A 26,436-nucleotide genomic window follows, 5' to 3' on the forward strand; every position below is an offset into this window, starting at 1 on the left:
AGCTGCCAATAAGAAAAAGAAGAAACTAGAAATCTTTTAGGGTTTTCTTTTTAATAATACAAACTAGAAGAGCAATAAAGAAAAACATAAAAGAAGTGGGAAATACTTTGGGGTTTTCTGAAAGTTTTTCAAACACACAAAAGAAAAGCGGAAATAAAACGAAGCATGTATATACAATGAAAAAGGATGAACGACGATAGTTGGAATGAAATGTGTGAACATGAATGTAATGTCGGTGAGGAATACTTACTCCCTCAAGCTTTGGCTTTTGGCCTAGTTTGCTAATCACAATAGTCATCAGGTCTAGTAGGAAAGTGGGTCGACGGAGACACTTCAGCGTCCCAAGCATGGGTCTCGTTCTCCGCCGCGGCCAACTCATCCCGATAAGTGATGATGTCCAGTGGCATGATGAGATATCCATGTCTGGCATGGAAGCCAAACAAAGAAGGTGTACGCAATGGGATAACATCACAATTCTTCTCGCTAAATACCAAGTTATAGCAAATGTGGTGAGGATACTCGGGTTCATAAATAAAATGGTGCTCTATCATAGCTTGGTGATCTAGATAAACCTTAGGCAGCAAGTAATCATTGTTGCATATATTAACATTAAAATGTTTTGCCAAGTGAGCAGCATAAATACCACCATGAACTTTACCCCTAGTCCTGTTAGTGTGAAGGCGGCATGCAATGATAGCCCCTAAGCTATATGTGTTACCATTGAAAAGTACACGTCATAAAATGGTGAGGTCAGGGGCACTAATCATGCCACCTTCCTCCCTAGAAGTCAAACATTTCCCTATGAATAAACGAAGTACTGCACAACATGAAAAATGCAAACTAGTAGCTCTAGCTTTCGACATGCCCCTACGTTCTCCTATAGTTAAAGTACACAGAAATTGCTCGAACTCCTGCAATCGTGGCTCTATTAATTCCCACTTAGAGGGAATAAATCATATCTAAGAGAACTAAGAAGTCGTATCTCATGATGTTCAACATATAAATCAAAACGTACCATGGGAATATCGAGCCTATGCAAGAAATGAAAATTTTGCACAAAGGAATTTGTAAGGATGTGGTATTGATCACACTCATCTGCGAGGAAGTCGGTCAACCTAGCATTTGCAATGAATTGCATGAACTCTTAGTGAAACATGGCTTCGATCATGAAGGCATTGTGTGGCCACTCGCACGACCAAACCTTCATCATACGCTGGATGTTAATGTCATGGTAATGTTTCCTTTGGCACTCCACCTTAAGGAATCTTTCCTGAAGAAATTCATTTTCTTTGGAATAAATTTCTGAAATTTTTGGACCACAAAATTATGTCAATAAAACTTTATAAGATTGATAGAAACTACTCATATGGATGTCTAGAGGCTATATCACGCATTCAAACTACTTGGAACTCAAAGAATTCAGCATGCAAGCTTATTTTTAGTAGCACCAAGAGCTGCAAAATATAAAACACTATTGCAAAGACTAATTGGATTAATGGAGGAGTCACATACCAATGCGCAATCCCTCAAAATAGTTTCAAAATGGATCTTCAAGCAAAGAGATCGAAAATCTTAGGTTTAGGAGCAGGAATTCGAGAAAGAGGGCAACAAGGATATTTTTCTAGAGGTAAGCACTAAGTGAGTGGGGTCATGTGGGACCCATAAGGCATCTTGGTGCGCCCAGGGGGTGGGTGCGCCCTGTTGCCTTGTGAAGATAATGAGGCATTTTCAAGTTATCTGTCAAGTGTGTTCGTAAAAAGATTGGTCTAAGTGATATGTCCCCAACGTATCTATAATTTTTTATTGTTCCATGCTTTTATATTATCATTCCTGAATGTTTTACAATCATTTTATAGTAACTTTATATCATTTTTTGGGACTAACCTATTGTATAGTGTCGAGTGCCAGTTGTTGTTTTTTGCTTGTTTTTTTACTTTGCAGAAAATCAATATCAAACGAGTCCAAATGTCATGAAACTTTTTGGAGATTTTTTCTACCCAGAAGACATCAAGAGAGTCAAGGAAGCACTCGAGGGGATGCCCATGGGGACCACTAGGAACCAGGGTGCGCCTACCCCCTAGCGTGCCTCGTGGGTAGTGGGCACCTTGTGGCCCATCTTGACGTGAGACTGATGCCAAAATTTCCTATAAACAGAGGAACCCCCAGAAATAATCCTAGATTAGAAGTTCCGCCGCCGAAGCGTGTGTCTCCATGAAAATCCAATCGGGGGCCCATTCTGGCACCATGTCGGAGGGGGAGATCATCACCGGAGGCAATCTCCATCATTATTATGGCCACCATGATGAGGAGGGAGTAGTCCACCCTCGGGGATGAGGGTTTGTACCAGTAGCTATGTGTTTACTCTCTCTCGTGCTCTTGAGATGGCATGATCTTGATGTATCATGAGCTTTGCTAATATAGTTGGATCATATCGTGTTTCTCCATCTCTATCTTGTTGTGATGAATTGAGTTTTCCCTTTGAGATTTTATTTTATCGGATTGAATACTTTTATGGATTTGAGAGCACTTGATTTATGTCTTGCTACGGATACCCGTGGTGATAATGTGGTATCATATTGATTCACTTGATATATGTTTTGGCACTCAACTCACGGATTCCTGAGGTGACATTGGGGTAATCTATGCATAGAGTTGATGCACGTTATTGACTTTGTTTCTCTGGTAGAAATATTGGGGCGCTCTTTGAGGTTCTTTGTGTTGGAGAGTATTATGAATCTGAATTTTTTATGGTGTTATTTTAGTACGAACTCTTGGATAGATCGATCGAAAAGGATAACTTGTTATTTTAGTATGAACTCTTGGAAATATTGATCGGAAACAATAACATTGAGATGATTTCGTATCCTACATACAATTTCTTCTTATGTTCTCCGTTAGATAGGAACTTTGGAATAATTATTTACTGCATGTTGAGGGATTTTTATGTGATCTAATTATATTAGCATTGTTGAGAGATTGCACTAGCGAAAGTACGGACCCTAGGCCTCATTTTCAAGCATTGCAATACCATTTGTGCTCACTTTTGTTACTTGCTACCTTGCTGTTTTTATTTATTTATATTATAGAAATATATTTCTACCATCCATATTACACTTGTATCACCATCTCTTCACTGAACTAGTGCACCTATACAATTTACCATCGTATTGGGTTTGTTGGGGACACTAGAGACTCTTTGTTATTTGTTTGCAGGGTTTTTTGAGAGAGACCATCTTCATCCTACGCCTTCCACGGAATGATAAAACTTAGTTCATCCACTTGAGGGAAATTTGCTATTGTCCTACAAAACTCTGCGCTTGGAGGACCAACACGAGTCTACAAGAACAAGTTGTGTAGTAGACATCAATCTCTTTTCTGGCACCGTTGCCGGGGAGGTGAGTTCTTGAAGGTATATCGTTAGATCTTGCTATTGAATCTTTTATTTTCGTGTTTTATCACCAGTTTCATTTATAAAAATAAAACTACAAAAAAAATGGAATTGAGGTGGTCTCATATTGTTCATCTTTATCATGTCTTTCTTGAAAATGATGGAAAGGAAAATTGTGCTCTATTGATAGAAGAAGAATTCAATAAAATGTTTGGCATAAAATCCTTGAATGATGAGAATGATAGCAATATTGTTGGTATGAATTCTTTGAATATAATGATGCTAATGATATGCAAATCCACAAGCTTGGGGATGCTATGTTTGATGAAGATGCTATTTTTTGTCCCCCAAGTTTGGATGAGCAAATTTATTATGATGAAATCATGCCTCCTATCTATGATGATTATTGTGATGACATTTATGCTATAAAGAATAAATATAACCATGAAACTTCTCATCATAATTTTAATTTTCATTTGGATTATGTAAATCAAGTGTCTCGTGATAGCTATTTTGTTGAGTTTGCTCCCACTACTATGAATGAGAAGAATTTTGCTTGTGTGGGTAGTAATAAAAATTATATGCTTGTGGATCACGATAAGACTCCTTTATGTGATAGTTATATTGTAGAATTCATTAATGATTCTACGGAAAATTATTATGAGAGAGGAATATATACTTCTACTTATTTCAACAACATCAAGTTTCCTCTCTTTATGTTGAAAGTTTTCATGTCATGCTTGTTTTACCTTCCTATGCTAGTTGGTTCTTGCTCCCATAAATTGTTATTTGGCAAATTACCTATGCATAGGAAGTTGGGTAGACTTAAATGTGTTTGTCATGTGCTTCATGATGTTGTCTTGCATGTTTCAATTACTAACTTTTATGTGAACATCATTGAAATCATCACGCCTAGCTAAAAGGCATTAAAGGAAAGCGCTTGTTGGGAGACGACCCAATAATTATCCTTACTATGTTTTAGTGTTCACATGGTTAAGCCTTTGGGATAGTGTGGATACTTGCTTGTTTGATTCTGTGCAAAAACAGAAACTTTTACGTCTAGTGCAGAATTTATATGATTTTACTAGAGATAAAAAAATCTGAAATTTTTACACAGTTTTGGTATACAAATTCTATGTATTTTCCTAATTTTCAGAATTTATAGAGTCACGTAAGTATGGTTTTCATTCAGATCTTCGTAGATTGTTCTATTTTTGACAGATTATGTTTTGTGTGCATAGTTTTCTTGTTTTAGCGTTACCGTAGCTTATATTTAGTGATATGAATTTTTTAAATGATACAATACATAGGTATTGTGTGATAACAATTATGAATCTTGTCTTGGCAATACCTAAGTGAATGATCTATATTTATCGTACTAACCCATCTCACGAAGTTCTGTTAAGTTTTTTGTGATTTACGTTTTCAAGTTTTGGGCGAGATAACAATATGAGGAGAATAAGGATCAGAAAGAAACTAAGATTGGGGATTCCCAAGGCACCCCAAGGTAATATCCAAGGAAGACTCAAGCGTCTAAGCTTGAGGATGCCTCGCAAGGCATCCCCTCTTTCAACTCCAACATTGTCGGTATATATTACTTGGAACTATATTTTTATTTATCACATCATATGTGTTCTGCTTGGAGTGTCATTTTATTTTGTTTCTCAGTTATATGTTATTTATAATCTTGTTTTTCAATAAAAAGTTCCAAGAATTGCCTTTAGAATGCTTGAATTGCATGTGCGACGTGTGTTGTACAAAAACAGAAATTTTTGCTATAGTATTTGAATTATCAGGTTTTACTATAACATTGAAAGTTTCTAAAGTTTTTACATAGTACTTTCATACAAACTATTTATGATGTCCTAAATTTTCAGAATTCTTTTAGATACATAATTACAAGTTTTAAGTAGATTGCTATAGAGTGCCCTGTTTAGACAGATTGTTGTCATAGTTTTGTTATCTACTTATCCTATAGTTTACATAGCTTATATTGGTAGATATAAATTGTGGAAATGATAGTATACAGTATGTAATGTTTGAAATTATTATGCAACTTGTATTGGCAATACATAAAGAGTTTATTTATGCTTATATGCACTAACGTATCTCACGAGTTCTTTCCAAGTATTGTGTGGGTGAAGTTTTTGAGACATAGGTGAACCCGAGATATGTGAGGATTTAACAAGATACAAAAGCTCAATCTGGGGATGACCAAGGCACCCCAAGTATATATTTTAAGAAGTCTCAAGCATCTAAGCTTGGGGATGCTACCAAGGTTGTGAGAATCGCGACTCAAGTCTTAAAATCTTACGACCTTATGATCCAAACTAGCCCCTCCGATTGTATGATTTTGCTCATAGAATCTAAGTTTCTATGATCCTAGTAGTTATGATTCTAAGATTCACAATCCTACCAACAGAGTTTTGATCCGATTCAGAATCTCGATTCTGACAACTTTGGATGCTACGCATCCCACCTTTCTTCATCAACAACTATCGGTTAGCCTATGTTGAGCCTAAATATTTATTTGTCCACATGATATGTGCTATTCTTGGAGTGTCTTTTCTTTTATTTTCCGTTTGAAATAAAATATCAGATCTGAAAATACTTATTGAGAGAGACCCCTCACATAGATACTTAATTGTTTGACTACTCATTGATCTTCACTTATATCTTTTGAGGGTAGTTTGATTGAATTGCTCTAGTACTTCACTTATATCTTTTTTAGCACAGTCGTGCTGTTATTTTGAAGAAGTATGCCCTCATGCTTCACTTAGATTATTTTGAGATTTAGTAGAAACTTTGAATAAATCCTCTCTTGCTTCACTTATATTATTTTGAGAGTTGAAAATTTTAAAGAAACTTGTGCTCTTGTTCTTCACTTATATTTGTTTGCGAGCTTGTTATTAGCAATGGCAATTTGCTTTAAATGAAATTGGCACCAAAGTGATAGATATCCAGGGATCTATGATAAAAACTTTCGTGAAGATCATTGGATGTTAAACTTGATTCTTTGCAATAGTTTTGCGATATGAAGATAGTGATATGTGAGTTTTGTTGATTAGTAATTATGCTTTAGTAAGAATATTGGTGTTAAGGTTTGTGATAACCTATGCATGCACATGAAGTCAATAATTATGCTACGAAATTACATCCTACTTGTGTTGCATTATTCTGTGTTAGTTATTTAAATAATGTTCTCTTATGATGGTTTTCGTTCCTTGGTTGGGTGCTTCCCAATCTATGTGTTAGCCTTCACTTGTACTAAGCGTGAATGCTGCTTGTGCATCCAAATCCTAGACCCAAAGTTGTGCCAAATTAGTCCACCATACCTACCTATATGTGGTATTTCAGTGTCGTTCTTAGTAAATTTGTATGTGCCAACTCTAATATTCAAAATAAATTTCTGTTGTGTGTGCCCGTACCGCTCATGAAGCGGCAAGGGGTGGCTAGTACCTTCCATGTTAAATAGTTTATTCTCAAGATGAGTGTTTATTCACTTGTCATTGCACGAGAGTATGGCGGTAATAGGGATGCCCATTCCCAAAATGCAAAGAAATCTATTTTATGTTATCAATTAATAAATTCTTTGGAAAGTGTTGGTATGGACGGTACCTGTGGATAAGGCTAGCCGTGGAGTGTGAAAGAATGGTGGAAAAATGAACAAACTTTATTTTTAGTTTGGGAACCGCCTATGATTTGTTTAGCACTGAAGATATTGGGAACTCTTAGTCGTTTTCGTAGACAGGAAAAGCATGCCACCCAAAATAATTTTATCTCTCAATTTAAGATTTGAGCTCTCACACCTCTACAAATCTGTGCTTCCCTCCGCGAAGGGCCTATCTATTTAATTTATGCAGCTTTTATTTTTACTTGAGTCTCCATCTTCTCTTATAAAGAACCAACTACGGGACGGTGTTATCATACTTGAGCATTGGATGTAGCTAATATTTGGGTGTGTTGCATGAATGGATCAATGATCGAGCATGATGGGCTAGGGATAGCATTATTTAGTGTTGATATTTTGAAAGACTTATTTGCTTGTTGATATGCTTGACTACTAAATTTTCATGTCAAATTATAGACTATTGCTTTGAATCATCTACAAGTCCATATGTCCATGCTATAAAGAAAAGAATATGATGAACATGTTAGGCACCATTCCACATCAACAATTCTGTTTTTATCATTTACCTATGCAAGGACGAGCAGGAATTAAGCTTGGGGATGCTAATACATCTCCAACGTATCTATAATTTTTGATTGTTCCATGTTGTTATACTATCATTCTTGGATGTTTTACAATCATTTTATAGCAACTTTATATCATTTTCTGGGACTAACCTATTGACACAGTGCCCAGTGCCAGTTGTTGTTTTTTGCTTATTTTTTGCTTCGCATAAAATCTATATCAAACATAATCCAAATATCATGAAACTTTTTTGAGAATTTGTTTCTGCCCAGAAGACATCCACAGAGTCAAGGAAGCACACCAAGGGAAGTCTGTGGGGGCCACTAGGCACCAGGGAACACCTACCACGTGGCGCGCCCTGGCGGGTAGTAGGCACCTTGTGGCCCATCTTGATGTGAGACCAATGCCAAAAATTCATATAAATACAGAAACCCCCAGAAATAACCCTAGAACAGAAGTTCCGCCATCGCAAGCCTCCATAGCCATGAAAAACCAATCGAGAGCCCGTTCTGGTACCCTGCTAGAGGAGGAGATCATCACCGGAGGCCATCTTCATCATACATATGGCCACCATGGTGAGGAGGGAGTAGTCCACCCTCGGGGCTTAGGGTTTGTACCAGTAGCTATGTGTTTAATATCTCCCTCTCTCGTGTTCTTGATATTGCATGATCTTGATGTATCACGGGCTTTGTTAATATAGTTGGATCATATGGTGTTTCTCCCTCTCTATCTTGTTGTGATGAGTCGAGTTTTCCCTTTGATATTTCGTTTTATCAGATTGAATACTTTTATGGATTTGAGAACACCTGATTTATCTCTTGCTATGAATACCCGTGGTGACAATGGGGTATCATATTGATTCACTTGATATATATTTTGGCACTCAATTCGCGGATTCCTGAGGTGACATTGGGGTAATATATGCATAGGGGTTGATGCACGTTCTCGTCTTTGTTTCTCTAGTAGAAATCTTGGGATACTCTTTGAGGTTCTTTGTGTTGGATTCAGTATTATGAATCTGAATTTGTTATGGTGGTATTTGAGTATGAACTCTTGGATAGATCGACCGGAAAGGATAACTTGTTATTTTAGTACGAACTCTTGGAAAGATTGATCAGAAAGAATAACTTTAAGGTGGTTTCGTACCCTACAAACAATTTCTTCTTATGTTCTCTCCTAGATAGAAACTTTTGAGTGATTCTTTATCGCACGTTGAGGGATTGTTATGTGATCCAATTACATTAGCATTGTTGAGAAATTGCACTAGTGAAGTACGGACCCTAGGCCTCATTTTAAAGCATTGCAATACTTTTTGTGCTCACCTTCGTTACTTGCTACCTTGCTGTTTTTATTTATGCAGATTATAAAAATATATTTCTACCATCCATATTACACGTGTATCACAATATCTTCGCCGAACTAGTGTACCTATACAATTTACCATCGTATTGGGTGTGTTGGGGACACAAGAGACTCTTGTTATTTGGTTGGAGGGTTGTTTGAGAGAGACCATCTTCATCCTACGCCTCCCACAGATTGCTAAATCTTAGGTCATCCACTTAAGGGATATTTGCTACCGTCCTACAAAACTATGCTCTTGGAGGCCCAACACGAGTCTACAAGAACAAGTTGTGTAGTAGACATCACTAAGCATTTCAACAAAGCGCTCAAATTCCTCCTCATCCTTATTCTTAGAAGTCTTACGAGGGAAGGGAATATGTTTATGAACCCATGGCTCCCTTTCTCTACCATGTTTTCTAGCAACAAAATTCCTCTTATCATAATGTTTGTTCTTAGGATGTGGGTTATCAAGATTAGAAGCATGTTCTATGTCCACATCATCATCAGGTCCTTTATCGTTATCTAGTTGAGCATTTACGTGAACATCATTATTATCATTATCATTCACTAGGTGAATGTGCACTACCAGGTTGTGTCTCAACGTCAGAAATAGAAACATCATTATGATTCTCAACATGTTTTTATATAACAGGTTTTCTGGAAGCATGCAAAGTCCTATCATTTTCTTTTTCTTTTTCTTTTTAGATGGACTAGGTGCATCATCATTAACTCTTTGAGAATCTTGTTCAATTCTTTTAGGGTGACCTTCCGGATAGAGAGGTTCGTGAGTCATTCTACCTCCTAGAATCATTACTCTAACATCATGATCATTTAGTTTAGCATTCATTTCAACAAGAAAATCATTTTATGACTTAGCAACTTGGTTTGGCTGAGTGTGAACCATGCATGCATGTTTACCTAGACCTTTAATATCATTAGCAATTCTTAACATCAAGTCACTCAAACGATAAATCATCATGTCATTTCGTAGTAGTTGATTTTTAACATGCATATTGAAATGTTCTTGCTTAACAATATAATAAATTTATCCATACATTGATCAATAGTTTTATTATAAGGTATATCACCCTCATCAAATCTACAAAGATAATTTACCTCTACTACATGTGTAGGGATATCGAGTCCATGTAGTTCTTCAATAGGTGGTAAATTCTTGACATTGTTAGATTTAATGCCCTTTTCTTTCATAGATCTCTTGGCTTCTTGCATATATTCCAGACTGAGAAATATAATACCTCTCTTATTTTGAATAGGTTCTCGCGATGGTTCAGGAACTGTCCAATGCATTCTTCAATATAATATTAAATAATTTTCTAGCTTGTCCAATAGTTTGTTCCCTGAAAATACAACCAACACAACTATATAGGTAGTCCCTAGAAGCATTGGTTAGTCCATTGTAAAATATATCAAGTATTTCGTTTTTCTTGAGAGGATGATGAGGCAAAGCTTTAAGTAGCTGGACAAGCCTCCCCTAAGCTTGAGGGAGATTCTTTTCTTCAATTTGCACAAAGTTAAATATATATTGTAAAGTAGTTTGTTTCTTATGAGCAGGATTTTTTTCATAGAAGTAATATATCATATCCCAAGGACTAAGCACATGACCTAGAGCAGGAGTATGAAACCACTTCTTAGCATCACCCTTTAGTGAGAAAGTAAAAAAGCTTAAGTATATTCTAATAGCGAATCTTTTCCTCATGAGCAAATATGGTGGTAATATCATTTAATTTAATAAGGTGTGCCACAACGGTTTCATTTTCATAACCATGAAAAGGATCATATACTACCAAAGTAATTAATTCAGGATCAACAAAGAATTCATAATCCTTATTAGCAACACATATAGGAGAAGTAGAAAACTTCGGATCATACTTCATTTTTTCCATCATAGATTTTTCTTTTAGCTTACATAGAAATTTCCTTAAATCATCTCTATCATTACAAGCAACTAAGTCTCTAGCTATCTCCCCATCCATAACATAACCCTCGGGCACATCAGGCATAGGAATTCTAGTAGGAGAGCTAGGCATAATTGGTGAATCATAGTTTTCAGAAGTTTCAGCATTTTCAATTTCTTTAGATCTAGCAATATGAGCATCAACAATACATTAAATGACGCGGTTTAGTTTCATCTAGCATATTAGTAGCATCATAATTAACATCCTCCATAGTAGAAACAGTATCACATTGAATAATGGGTGGAGGTTTCATAAGCTAGTTTAAAACAGTAGGTGAATCAAATGCAGAGCTGGATGTCAGTTCCTTACCTCCCCTCGTTATAGAGGGTATGTTCTTTGTTTTAGAGTATTTTAGTTTCTTAATCACGGTAAGTGAGAATCCCAAGTGAACTCAATAAATAGAGCTATGCTCCGAGGAAACGGCGCCAGAAAAATGTCTTAGTAACCCACAAGTATAGGGGGTCGCAACAGTCTTCACGGGTATTATTACACCCTAATTTATTGATTTGACACAAGGAGAGCCAAACAGTATTTATTGGTCTTAGCAGTTGGGTTGTCAATTCAACCACACCTCGAATATCTTCTGCAACAAAGTTTTACTAGCACAATAAAATAGTAGTAGAAATAGTAACGATAGCAGCTTGTAGTGATTGTAACAACAACAACAACAACAACAATAGTAACTTAGCAAAGATCAATATGCGAAAAGCGTAGGCATTGGATCGGTGATGGATAAGTATATTGGATAACATTCATCATGTAACAGTTACACACTAGAGAGACATAAAAATAGCTCCAATTCATCAATGTGATGTAGGCATATATTCCGTATATAGTCATACGTGCTTATAGTAGGAACTTGCATGACATCTATTGTCTTATCCTCCCGTGGTAGCGGGGTCCATAAGGAAATATAAGGGATATTAAGGCCTCCTTTCAGTCGAGGACCAGAACAAAGCAATAGCACATAGTGAATACATGAACTCCTCAAACTACGGTAATCACCAGAAAGAATCCCAATTATTATCACCTTGGGGTATGCGGATCATGACACGTAATAGGTGCACACAACTTGGAATATAGGGTCCAAAACACTCTCGTATCTATGAAAACATACTAGGTTCATATCTGAAATCATGGCACTTGGAACCTGGTGACAAGCATTAGGAATAGCAAAGTCATAGCAACATTAATCTTAGAACATAGTGGATAGTAAGGATCAATTCCTATCAAAATAACTCGATTACATAACAAATATCATCCAATCCCATCACCGTCCAGCAAGACTATGAAGGAATTACTCACTCCCGTTGGTGAGCATCATGGAATTGTTGATGGAGAAGGGTTGGTGATTACGACGGTGATGAATCCTGCTCTCCAAAGCTCCAAACGGACTCCAGATCATCCCTCCCGAGGAAGAACAGGAGGTGACGGCGGCTCCATCTAGTAAAACGCGATGAAACTACTCTCTATTTTTCTCAAGGAATGTGAATTTATAGTCTTGGAATTAGGGTCAGCGGAGCCACGTGAGTGCGCCCTGTTGCCTTGTGAGAAACTAGTGGGCCCTCCGGTGGATCTTTGCTCATATATTCCACAAAAACTTGAGAAAGTTTCGTCCAATTCCGAGAACTCTTATTTCTCCACAAAAACAACACCATGGTAGTTTTGCTAAAAACAACGCCAGTCCATGTTAGTTTCATTCAAATCATGCAAATTAGAGTCCAAAACAAGGGCAAAAGTGTTTGGAAAAGTAGATACGTTTGGGGCATATCAACCACAGGCCAGGCTTCCCAATGAAGAACAGGAGATGACGACAGTTGTGTATCATAAAACACGACGAAACTTTTTCTCACATTTTTTCTAGAGAATATGGAATGTGTAGACTTGGAATTAGAGCAAACGGAGGCTCGAGGGCACCACAAGCTCATACGACGCACCCCTTGTGCTTGTATCTCTCTATTGAGCCCCCTCTGGTAGTTCTTTGCGCCATTATTTTTTATACATTCCAAAAGAATTCTCCGTAATACTTCTTCCAATTCTGAGAACTACTTTTTGTAAAAAAAAACACCAAGGTAGTTCTGCTAAAAACAAAGTTAGCCCAGGTTAGTTTCATTCAAATCATGCAAATTATGGTCCAAAACAAGAAAAAAATGCTTGGAAAAGTAGATACATTTGAGATGTCTCATATGACAAAGAGAGTTGTAAGAACACCCTCAAGTCGGTGGATGCTACTTCTTGAGCTTGCGTTGGTTTTTCCCTTGAAGAGGAAAGGGTGATGCAGCAAAGTAGAGATAAGTATTTCCCTCAGTTTGAGAACCAAGGTATCAATCCAGTAGGAGTATCAAGATGAGGCACCAAGGCACCTGCGCAAAGACAAAAAAACTTGCACCCAACACGATAAAGAGGTGGTCAATCCCTTTACGATTACTTGCAAGGCGAGATCTGATAGTGATAATAGGTAAATATAAATAAATAAATAAAAGTGCAGCAAGGTATTTTTTACGGTATTTTTGTATGTAGATATGAATATATAATGTGTAAAATAGACCCGGGGGCCATAGTGTTCACTAGAGGCTTCTCTCGTGATAGCAAGTATTATGGTGGGTGAACGAATTACTATCAAGCAATTGAAAGAATCGCACAAGGTCATGATGATACCTAAGGCAATGATCATGCATATAGGCATCACGTCCGAGACAAGTAGACCGATACTTTCTGCATCTACAACTATTACTCCACACATCGACCGCTATCCAGCATGCATCTAGTGTATCAAGTTCATAACAAACAGAGTAACGCCTTAAGCAAGATGACATGATTTAGAGGGCTAAATTCATGCAATATGATATAAACCCCATCTTTTTACCCTTGATGGCAACAACACGATGCGTGCCTTGCTACCCCTTCTGTCACTAGGTGAGGACACCGCACGGTATGAACCCAAAACCAAGCACTTCTCCCATTGCAAGAATTATAGATCAAGTTGGCCAAACGAAACCCATAACTCGAAGAGAATTACAAGGATACAAAATCATGCATATAAGAAATCAGAGGAGACTCAAATAATATTCATAGATAATCTGATCATAAATCCACAATTCATCGGATCTCGACAAACACACCGCAAAAGAAAGTTACATCGGATAGATATCCATGAAGATCATGGAGAACTTTGTATTGAAGATCCAAGAGAGAGAGAGAAGAAGCCATCTAGCTACTAGCTATGGACCCGAAGGTATGTGGTGAACTACTCACGCATCATCGGAGAGGCAATGGTGTTGATGAAGAAGCCCTCCGTGTCCGAATCCCCCTCCGGCAGGGCACCAGAACGGTCCCCGCATGGGAACTCGCGGAAACACTTGCGGTGGCGGAAAAGTATTTTCGTGGCTCTCTCTGTTGGTTTGGGGGATTTTAGGGAATTTATAGGCGAAAGAGGTAGGGCAAAGGAGGCATGGGGGGCCCACGAGCCTGCTAGGCGCGCCCCCCGGGGCGCGCCTAGGGGGTTTGTGGCCCTCTGCCTTGGTTCTCAAGTCCTCTGGATCCCTTCTGTTATGGAAAAAAATCATCCCGAAGGTTTTATTCCGTTTGGACTCCGTTTAATATTCTTATCTGAAAAGGTCAAAAACACGGAAAAAACAGAAACTGGCACATGGCACTGAGTTAATAGGTTTGTCCCAAAAATGATATAAAATAGCATATAAATGCATATAAAACATCCCAAGTTGATAATATAATAGCATGGAACAATAAAAAATTATAGATACATTGGAGACGTATCAGTGGCTTTGTAATGTATGCGCCCACGAGCTGGCACGTCAACACTGTCCAACGGGGTAGCATGATGCCACGCCGACCCATCGATCAGGAACTCGAGAGCCCCGATGCGAATGTTGCCAACCGGAACTGATGATGAAGCCAAATGCACCATACCGTCACCAAGGTGGGCGCCAATTGTCGTAGATATAATACTGACAATCCTAGGAGGGTATGAACGTAGAGGCAATTGTATCTAGGGAATGGTGCAAATGGGAGTATGCTCAAGGAATTATACAGGTCTGAGCCCTCTGTGGTGGAGGTAATACCCTACTCCTGTGGTGCTCTTTGCTCTTGGCGTAGGGTACAATGTGAGTTTGTTCAACCTATTGCCCATGGCTTCCCTCCTGACTTAGAGTGCTCCAGATAGGGTTACATAATGTGAAGTATTGGTGCTCTTCATGGAATCAGGTGTGGCCAACTGTTTCATGGCATTCACTACTGGTAAATGTCGTATCTAACTAGATTATACCGTCATTGGGTAACGGTCGTCATTATGACGTCGCGGCTGAGAGGCATCCTAGGTAGTCGGCGACTAATTGTCTACCCGATGGTACCCATCGCCTCCGGCCAAGTGCTGACGGTCGACAATCGGTTGGCCTGGTATGCGAGTGTTAGGACTTAGTGCGGTGTCACGTCACCCTCCTTGTCATCAATTGGCCGCCGGTGAGCCCCCTAGCCCATAGCTTGATGGGCCATATCTCATGCGAGTTATGGGCCATTGATGGGCTACTCGTATACTTGGGCCTAGCCCGTATTTATAACCCCAATAATATACTATGTTTATATATGTACCTACTAATAAAGCAATGTGTGTTTCTCTAATTTTTTCACGTAATAATAAAGTAAGGTGCGTTTAACCGGGTTTTTCAGCCCATATTACATACGGTGCATGGGACCCATTTAGCAGCAGCGCTTCTTTCTTGGCCGCACTAGTGCTATTGCTCCTAGCATTAGCGCATGTCCGGGACACACACTACTGCTAATCCCACCTTATCCTCTCCCTGCGTCCGCTCACACTCTTCCCTCATCACTCTTCTTCTCCACTCCCACTCTCTCCGCCCACAATCTACCGATGCCGCCGTCTGCGCCCGCTGCCGTCCCACGCCTGCTGCCATCGTCGCCCAACTGAGGTAGCTCCTCCCTCCTCCCTCCACTTCCCTCCCTCCCTCTACTTACCTCCCTCGCTCCTCCCTCTATTCATGTAGAATGTAGGTTTGTTGCTTGTAGAATATCCAATGAATTGGTAGAACTTGCTTGTAGAATGTAGGTTTTTTATATAGAATAGACAATTTTAGGTATCAAATTTCCTAGGAATTCACTAAGAAATGTATTAGAATGGTATATGAGAAATTTTTAGGTATCAAATTTCCTAGGAATTCACTAATATAAATTTTTAGTAAAAAAATTATGTCTAGATATTATTAGTAAAAAAACAGGTCTGCAAATTTTTAGTAACAAAATTAGGTCTAGAAATTTTTAGTAAAAGAATAGGTATATTTGACATGTGTGTGTGCTATTGCACGAAACACCTCCAAGTGTCCTATGTTTTGCCATAATGTTGATTCATTTTCGTTCTGGCAAATTTCACGCGCTCGATATGTCCTGTTTTTAGAAAATGTCATGCCGGAATTTTGGCATGACTTGTGCTAGGAAGTAGGAAATATCGATTGCCCGTGATTTGGTAGAACGGGAATTAGATGACATTCCGACAAAACATAGGTCATTCTTAGAACATTACTCCATAAATGCAATGTTAATTGTCTTATGCTTATTAGGGTACTTTCAGTCTATCGGAGCTCCTTGTGTGACTTCCATGTCTGTTCTTGATGGAGGAATCCCGACTGTTGTCATGGGGGTTGTTTCCTCTTCCTCTTCTCGTGATATATACATTGGTATAATGAGCGATAGAGGGAGAGGAAGCAACCAGCACCGACGGTCGAAATATCAGAGGAAGAATCTTGATTGTTGTCGTGGGGGTTGCTTCCTCTTCCTCTTCTCGCGATATATACCTTGGTATAATGCGCGAGAGAGGGGGAAGAAGCAACCAACACCTGTAGTCGAAATATCAGAGGAAGAATCCCGAGTGTTTTCATGGGGTCGCTTCCTCCTTCACTCCCGTGTGCTAGACATTTTGGTAATGCACGCAAGTACGAAGGGAGGAGTGATCATCACTGACGGTCGAAATAATAATGTGAGGGAGTGTCCACCAACATACACCACAATATCAGTGTGAGAGAGTGCGCATCATATACGCCATGAGATATGAGAGTTTTTCAAGGAAACCTTTAAGGACCGAAAGTCAACCCATGCTGAATAGTTTCTGGTATAATTGTCGTTGATTTTTAATCTTTGAATTATGAACATAGGAAAGTTCTGACGACATGGGCATCCCTAGGTGCTATATGTGCACCGATGACAGGGGTATATGCGACCATTATCCTCACCTAGACAACGGTATATCCTTCACCGTCAAGCTAAAGGAGGACTTTGAAATTATTACGGTATGTAAAGACGGAATGTATACTTTGTAGTGAAGTATGATGTGTGCTTTTTCGCTTTAATTAACCTGTAATTTTATTTTGTACAATTCGACTATTGTGTTACCTCCCATGCAAGACTCCATGTCTTGGACAAGTTTCATTTCAATGAGAAGGAGAGTACCGAGACTAAGATAGCTCACCTAAAGACGGACCTTCACACTTTTGTTGTTAAGGTAAAAAATAGAGTAGATCACACATATTTTGGTTGTTCTTCTTGGATAGCATTTTTCAAGGCGTAAGGGTTTGAAGAGGACATGAACAATACCTTAGATCTTGGACATGATGGTGACCGTGATAATAATATTGAAATTGGGGTGCATGTGGATCACTTGATTCCAGTTCTACCTTCAGGTGAGTTTGTCAACAAATTTGTTAGGTAAATTATATATATTAGTTACTCATCCCAGCTAAACTTATTGATTTTTAATTATCATCTCATTTATCTGCTTTAAAAACTACACGACACATAGTAGATCGGACCTACTACAGTTATGACTCTGAGCTTACTTGGTTGGAGAAAAATCATCTGATCTCATTTATTTATGATGTTGAGCATTATAAGAACAATTACATGATTGGAAACAGTTATCATGGATATGTGCCACTAGTGCACAAGTTGAACCACTATAACATCACTTCAGACAACTTCGTAAGAATTTATTTACTATTGTGTCACTGGTCCATCTTTTCATGCTTTGTTCTTAAGAAAAACTAGTTTGCTTACTATGTTACTATTACTTATGTTGTTCAACACGTACTTCTGATAGAGATCGTGCCTAAAGTGATGTTTACCAAAGGTGATTTGCATATGGTTAGCTTACGGCCAATGCCAATGAGTTACCCTGGTAAATACACAATATCTCTAAGTGAGGAAACCCGAAAAATCAAAGGATGGAGCAAGGAAATAAAAGCATCCAGGTAAACACATGGAGACAATAACTTGGGCATCACACAAGTTGGAGATATGTTGATTTGTATTGTTCAATGGGAGATGGAGGAGTTTATCGTTATGCTATTTTACCTAGGAGAGAGAGCAGTAGTTAGTGTTGGTAACTTGTGATACCTTTGCAGCTTGTTATTTAACTTGTCATAATTTGGTCACTTGCTAGTCTGTTGCTAGAATGATGAAGAGTTGTTTAACTAGTATGATAACAACTAGAATAATGAGGAGTTGTTTTTCTGTTTTACGACATTTTAACTTTGGCATGATTTAGATGATGATGAGTTGCTATATGAAATGTATTAGATTTAAGTAGATGGATGCAATACACCAAGTTGAATTAGAGGAAAATATGATGTTTTGATTCGCAACATCATATCTCTCCCTAATAATAAAGCAAATACAGTTTCTGGTCGTCCGTCATGGCAGTTTTGCAAAAACGTCCTCCTATTTTTCCGTAATCAACCCGCGGTCCTTCATTAAGTGGAAAAAACGTTTCGTTTTTACAAAAGAGCCCCTGCATACACCATCAACCCCGCCAAGCTTGTCCACATCAAGAACTCCATCCGCAGCGCCGCCACGCCGCCCGACGAGCTGGCCGCCCTCTTCTAGAAGGGGATCCCCCACACGCCCTTCCTCGGCGACTGCTCCATCTTCTCCCTCGCCGTCTCCCGCCTCACCGCCACCGCCCACCCCGACCTCGTCTCCTCCGTGTCTCCGCCTCCCTCACCGCCCTCCTGGCGTCGGACCCCTCCGAGGGCTTCCTCATCTGCCTCATCTCGCTCTACGCCGCCGCCGGCATGCCCACCCACTCCCTCTCCACCTTCCAACTCGTCGTGTCCCCCTCCGATCACGCCCTCTCAGCGCTCCTCGCCGCCTACTACGACGCCGGCCAGCCCGCCCGCGCCATCCAGGCCTTCCGCGACCTCTCAGTCGAGCTCTCCATCGAGCCAGGCGTCGTATCCCACAACGTGCTCCTCAAGTGCATGGTTGCCACGGAGGACGTCGTCGGCGCCCGCCAGGTGTTCGACGGAATGACCGACAAGGCTGAGCTGCAGCCGGGCATAGTCTCCTGCAACGAGATGCTCAAAGGGTACCTCAAGAGAGGCGACTACGCGGCGTTCGACCTGCTGCTCAAGGAGGTCACCGGTGGCAAGAGGCGGCTCAAGCCCAATGTCATCACGTACAAGCTCCGTATGTCCGGCCTGTGCGCCAAGGGCGGGAGCTTCGAGGCAGAGGAGATGCTGGAGGCCATGGCCGCCAATGGCGTCCCGCCTAACTCGGAGTGCTTCAACACCATCATCGGCGGGCTCTGCAATGAGGGGGAGGTGGGCGCTGCAGTGGCGTTGTTCAAGAGGACGCCGGAGGTGCCAAGGCCCAATGGGAAAGGCGTGTCGCCCAACTTCGAGACCTACATCATCCTGATCAAGGCGCTGGTCGAAAACAACGCGTTTGTCCCTACACTCCAACAAGTGGGCGTCGCCGTTCCAGGCTGTCAATGATCTGATCTAAGGGCTGGTCAAGAGCAGGAAGGTGAAGCATGCCAAGGAGCTCGGTATGGCAATGAAGAATTCTGCCAAGGGTGATGCCAAGGAGGAGTGGGAGAAGGTCGAGGCGGACGCCTTCCAGCTCGCACTCGCCAAGATAAAAGCGTAACTCAATGCCTGCTTGGGACAGTGTGTTGTCGCCTGTAAGCGGGTGATAAGTCATTGTTTTCTTCTTTTACTTGAAATCTACCCGACGTTCGTGTTTCTTCATGTGCTTGTGGCCGCCTGAATCTAGCAGTTCCTTCGGTTCAGGACACAAGATAGATCTTTTCTCATATAAGGTATTTGCATTTCAAACTACTGGGAGATCTGCTGTCACCTTGCCTGTAGGTGGGCTTTAAACTTCAGTTACTAGATGCAGTTTGTACCACTTCTTTATTATCAGAATTCATCTCGTGGTGCTTTAGATATTATATCTCTGTGTAACTTTGGAGCAGTGTGGCACCTTTTGAACCCGTAGATCTGAACGATCCAAGCACTATAGAGAAGTCATATATGTTGCCTTTGTACCGCTCACAAAACCCCCTATATTTAATCCAAACTAACTCGCAGTCCCACAATGCTTGATTCATCTATTAGTCCTTGGTTACATGCAATTCTCACAACTTATATACGTCTTTAATATTATGAGTATCAAGGAGTTGTCTCATGAATCAATATAAGGAAGAAACTAAGTTGTCGGATGCATAATTTCAGTGTTTGTACAAACGCTTGTTAATAATGTGCATGTGTGGATAATTCAACATATGCACAAAAATCTTCGTTATAATGACTATCCACTCAACGTCTTCTTTTCTCCTTTGTAGTGTTTCTCATCAAAGATTAAAAGTGTCGAACGGCCCACTCCGATGCTGCGTGAGTGTAATCGTAAATGCACGCCATCAATATGACAAGTCAAAATGAAAATATATCAAAATCAAAATAATAATTTAAATAAAATAAAATGTTTACCCCGTTGCAACGCACGGGCATTTTTACTAGTTTTCCTCTAATTCAACTTGGTCACTTGCACCCATCCACTTTAATCTAAATATTGTTTCTTGCACAATTATTATTGATCTTATATATTAATATGTATAACCATGTATACATACAACATAAACATAAAAAAATGAAATATGATCGATTAGTAGTGGCGTGGGGGTATAGAGTCGCGCTGCTAATAGTTAGAGGTAGCAAGGTTACAATACCGCGCTACTCATATGTTAATTACGAGTAGTGAGGGCATGGCTCACGCTACTGCTAACTCTTAGTTGTAGCGCCCTAGCAGTAGAGTGGGTCCCCACGCTACTGATATGAGAAAAACCCGTGCTACCACTAGGTTTTTCTCTAGTAGTGCATACAACACGCTAAAAGCCGACTATCAAGAGTTGGTCTTTTGTAAACAAGCCAAAATTTAGCAGTTTCCATGAATTTGACCATTTCTATTAAGAGTCCAACCCTTTATAAGACATGATCCTTGCAAAAATCAGGTGCAACTATTTGCCTTGTATTGTAGACACGCTAGTTTAAGATTTTTAAGGGTGAGGTTTCGGGTTTGCAAAAATAAGAGGCTTCATTCAAATAGTATATAAATCGTACATAATTACAAGGAACGTCTTATTTCAAACTGATAGTTTCCGCTTCTTATTGATGCTTCAAGAAAGTGAGAGTTTAGAGAACCGGGCTCCAAAATTGTTGAAAATCACATGTTATGTTTCTCTCATATGTAACTATATTTTTTATGATATGCCTGAGGCGCACATGCTTTTGATTTTTCATTGATCGGTTGAGCCCAACTATTAGAGAGGTGGAGCTAATAAACGACCGGAATCTTCAAATCTTATCATATATGTATGGTTATGTGAAAGGATCGATACAATCGCCTAGAGGATAATGAATAGGAGACTACAAAATTTAAGCTTAATTAGCAATTTTAGGAATTTGTGGATAAAGTAGGTTCTCTAGGTATCCAACTAGATGAACACAACATATGCGGCACACAAGCTCAAAGCCAAGTATGCTAGGAAGCAATCTAATTAGCAAGCATACAAACAATGTCAAGATGTGTATCATATCTAAATCCCCCAAATCCCTGAGTAGGGTATTCCGCCTAGGAGATTGGGTTGAATGATAACATGAAGCAAGGTTTTTTACCCACATTCGGGTTGTCATGCAGGAGATAATACCCTACTCCTGCTCGTGTATATTGCTATAGCGGTGCATACATAGTATAGGTAAATACCAAACGATTGTAGTGTTGCCTATCAATGAGCCCGACCCATATAGCATATTGGGATTCCTAGGATTACATGTCCTAGTCGGCTATGTATGTAGAGGTAGAGTCCTCCACGGCCTCGGTATCTTCGGTTTGTACGCCAAGTCTCGTGGAGTCTTCATACAATGTGTCATGGGCTGCCCAACGTGGCGTAGGACAAAACCGACGTAGGGGTCCTCAACCAGGCCCACCTGGCCGGGAACCGGAACGCCCCGTATTCCAGCCCAGGGACAAGTCTTCTGGAATACGACACCGTTGGCATAGAACAAAACAGCTCCTTATTACTATGGAAAGGATTACAAGGGTACTTGGATTACATCGATACTACACCTGCCTACGGTAAATTCTACGCTAGCAGCGGAACAACGACGGATGTGATGAACTCCACTCCGCACGGACTCTGGCTGGAACGCGTATCCTAGCTTGCAACTCGGAATCCTCGACCAGCAATCATCGCATGACCTGCAAACTGGCATGACACGCCAGGTGAGTACTTTGAATGTACTCGCAAACTCACAACAAACATCAGCATTAAGGCAAGACAACATCATAGCAATCAAGATTAGATAAAGATTTGTTATCACTAAGGGGGTAGGGAAAGATAACTATACGAGGCTACTCTCATCGTACTCTGGTGGCACCAACTCTTGTAATCTTACCCAGAACCTTTAGCGAATATCCTCAAGTCTTGTCATCGACATGATGCCCAACTGCAATCATACTCAGACGAGATCTTCCATCATTAATATCATAGTTACGGTTGACTACTGCGGCAACAAAAGTCCTTCCTTGGCGCTAGGAATTCTTCTTGTTACTTCTCTGGTTTGCGTCGGTTTTTCCCTTGAAGAGGAAAGGGTGATGCAGCACAGGAGCAGTAAGTATTTCCCTCAGTTTGAGAACCAAGGTACCGATCCAGAAGGAAGGCCTCGTCAAGTCCAGAGTACCTGCGCAAACACAAACAAGCTTGCACCCAACGCTTCAAAGGGGTTGTCAATCCCTTCAAGATTGTTTGCAAAGTGAGATCTGAAGGCGGAAAGTGCAACGAAGTGAAAAGTGTAAGGCTGAAAATATGGTGTGGAGTAGACCCTGGGGGCCATAGTGTTCACTAGAGGCTTCTCTCATAATAGCAAATATCACGGTGGGTGAACAAATTACTGTCGAGCAATTGATAGAACCGCGCAGAGTCATGACGATATATAAGGCAATGATCATACATATAGGCATCACGTCCGAGACAAGTAGACCGATACTTTCTGCATCTACTACTATTAATCCACACATCGACCGCTATCCAGCATGCATCTAGTGTATTGAGTTCATGACGAACAGAGTAACGCCTTAAGCAAGATGACATGATGTAGAGGGATAATCTCAAACCAATGATGAAAACCCCATCTTTTTACCCTTGATGGCAACACCACGATGCGTGCCTCGCTATCCCTTCTGTCACTGGGTGAGGTCACCGCACGGTATGAACCCAAAACCGAGCACTTCTCCCATTGCAAGAATCATAGATCTAGTTGGCCAAACAAAACCCACAACTCGAAGAGAATTACAAGGATATGAAATCATGCATAAGAGAGATCAGAAGAAACTCAAATAAGATTCATAGATAATCTGATCATAAATCCACAATTCATCGGATCTCGACAAACACACCGCAAAACAAGATTACATCGGATAGATCTCCATGAAGATCATGGAGAACTTTGTATTGAAGATCCAAGAGAGAGAAGAAGCCATCTAGTTACTAGCTATGGACCCGTAGGTCTATGGTGAACTACTCACGCATCATCGGAGAGGTCATGGTGTTGATGAAGAAGCCCTCCATATCCGAATCCCCATTCGGCACGGCACCAGAACGTGCCCAGATGGGATCTTGCGGAGACAGAAGCTTGCGATGGCGGAAAAGTACTTTCGATGATCTCCTGATTTTTTTGGGATTTTTAGGGAATTTATAGGCGCAACCCCTAGGTCAGGGGGCGCTCAGGGGGCCCACAAGCCTGTGGGCCGTGGCCTACCCCCTCGCCGCGGGGTGGGGGCTTGTGGGGCCCCTGAGGCTCCCCTGTCTTGGCTCTCAAGCTTCCCGATCTTCTTCCGTTCCAGAAAAAATCTTTTCGGGGATTTTCTTCCGTTTGGACTCCGTTTCAAAATCTCCTCTGAAAGGGATAAAAAACATGGAAAAAACAGGAACTGCCAATTGGCACTGAGTTAATAAGTTAGTCCCAAAAATTATATAAAAGGCATGCAAAACATCCAAAGTTTGACAAGATAATAGCATGAAACCATAAAAAATTATATATACGTTGGAGACGTATCATTGACCACCTACTGAGGTCTTGACGGGCTGTCCAATACCGTGGACGCGGCTATTCGAATAGATTTCACACTCTGGAGAGGCTACACACTTTACCCACATCATGGAGCACTGACCTCGTGATCCCATTCGGGTGGTTGCTCCAACGAAACTTGTTTCACCCGTGACTCTCCCATCGTACCACCAGCATTCATCCTTCCTCGAAGTCCTGCCCTGGGTGGCCCCTGTGTCCTCATGACACCTGCCACCATCGTGCCCAACTAAACTGTCCCAAATGGGGACAGGCCCAAACAACTCAACAGGGCTCACAAGGTTATCGCCGCCTACCAGGCCAGGGTAGCGCGCGCGCGTAACCTTCCCTCTTTGGTGGTACCGGTGACAGAGCACGCGATCAGCCCAAGTCACGGCCGTCCCATACCGGCAAATGTGGTTGCACGGATAAGCCCAGACAGGTGACTCTCGATCAACCAACTAAGTAGCTTATCCTCGAATCACATTTCTGTCATGGCTGACTCTCCGATGTCATAGTAATCCAATCGCCAATAAGCTCAAGCCACTACTGTTAATTCATATCCACAAACTGTCGGATGAAACCCCAAATAATCATAGACAGTAATCTCAACATCATGGCATCGCAAGTAGGTAAGATACTAGCTACTAACAATCCTGTACTCAACATAGTAGTCACCTATTCGAGAACTTATTCAAACATTGCATAATCTAATCCAAACTATAAATAAATATACTTGCAATTAAAGTAATTAGTTAAACTATGATATTGCAATGCAATTAAGCAAATGAGAGTTGTGGCTTGCCTGGGGGTGAAGGAACCATCGGGGAGAGGTGTGGAGAGTCCGCAAAATTGATTGCCGAAAACAGTTCTCTCTCGGAGGGGTTGTTCATGGGCAAGGGCAAAATGGTCATTTCCATTATGTGAACACATAGTGAAAATGATACCAACATGACGGGCTTGACGAGACGAAGAAGTGAGCGCTGGTTTCACCTTGATCGGAGTTATGAGTAAAAATGATGTGGTGGTTTTTCTGCCAGGGGCCTTTCTACAATTATTTTATTTGCATACTGGTCCTAGCCATTTATTCCACCGATAAAAGAAAAGAGCACTATGCTCTTGGGCTGCTTTGGGCCGAAAGTGGCTGTTGTTTCTGTGAGCAGTGCTACTGCTGCCCACTGGGCCGGACCACTCATACCCCCATCGCTTAAAAAACGGAGAGAGGGCACCTAGTCGCTGCCACGCCGGGTCCGCCCGCAGGGCCATCGTCCTCCTCGTGCGTCTTCCTGGCAGAGTAGAAGGGTGGCTCCCGATGACGATTGCCAAAGCCACAGGCCGTCCCCGGCGACGCTCGGCCTAGGGATGGGTTCCTCGTAGGGAGGCGCATCCAGCGGCGTAGGACTCGGATACCAAGGAGCTCGAACTTGAGAAGAGCATGTGCGGCGGCGGACGGCGGTACTGGCCAGATCGAGCATGAGGCCATGGGCCTTCCCAGAGCAAAATGGAGGCGGGCTTCTCGTCATGGTGCTGGTGAGGGTCTACGGTGGTGATGTGAAAGAGAGAAGAGGCGGGGTTTGCCGGAATTTAACCGGAACCGAGCGGCAGCCCCGGCGGACATTGGAGGCTAGGGGAGGCAATGGCAATGGGTTGAGGGGTCAGGGAGGTCCATGGGGGAGTGGCGAGGCTGGTGGTGAAGATGAGAGAGGCTAGGGGGCCTTTTATAGGCGGGGCGACGCAGGTGGCCGAGCACGGCCGCGGTGGCGCAATAAGCACGACCGGTCTTAGCCGTGCACTGGGGCTCCAGGGCGACGTGGGTGGCAGTTAGCGGCGTCGGGAGGCTTCGTGGAGGGGTGGAAGGGTCTCAGGGGTGCTCCAGAAGGCTCGGGGAGGAAAACGACGATGGCGGACACACGCAGAACAGGGTGGAGCTTGTCGCGGCGCGACAAGGAAGAAGGTGGAGGGGGAGAGGGGTCCAGGAGGAAGGAAATGACAAGGGGAAACTGCTGGACATGCCTAGGGGTCAAGGGAGAGGAGGAAACCAATGACCCCGAGGGCCCCAATGCATAGAGCGCACGAATGGCATGCCAAAGCCGTGGTCACCGCGTGAAC

The 26,436-nt window shown here is 41.4% G+C and overlaps 1 pseudogene; it reads left to right on the plus strand.

Annotated features, from left to right (window-relative positions):
* Positions 1-17,510: 17,510 nt before the first annotated feature.
* On the plus strand, positions 17,511-19,852 carry LOC123425669 (annotated as a pseudogene).
* Positions 19,853-26,436: the final 6,584 nt, after the last annotated feature.

Source organism: Hordeum vulgare, chromosome 2H (genome assembly GCF_904849725.1).
Source record: "Hordeum vulgare subsp. vulgare chromosome 2H, MorexV3_pseudomolecules_assembly, whole genome shotgun sequence".
NCBI lineage: Eukaryota > Viridiplantae > Streptophyta > Magnoliopsida > Poales > Poaceae > Hordeum > Hordeum vulgare.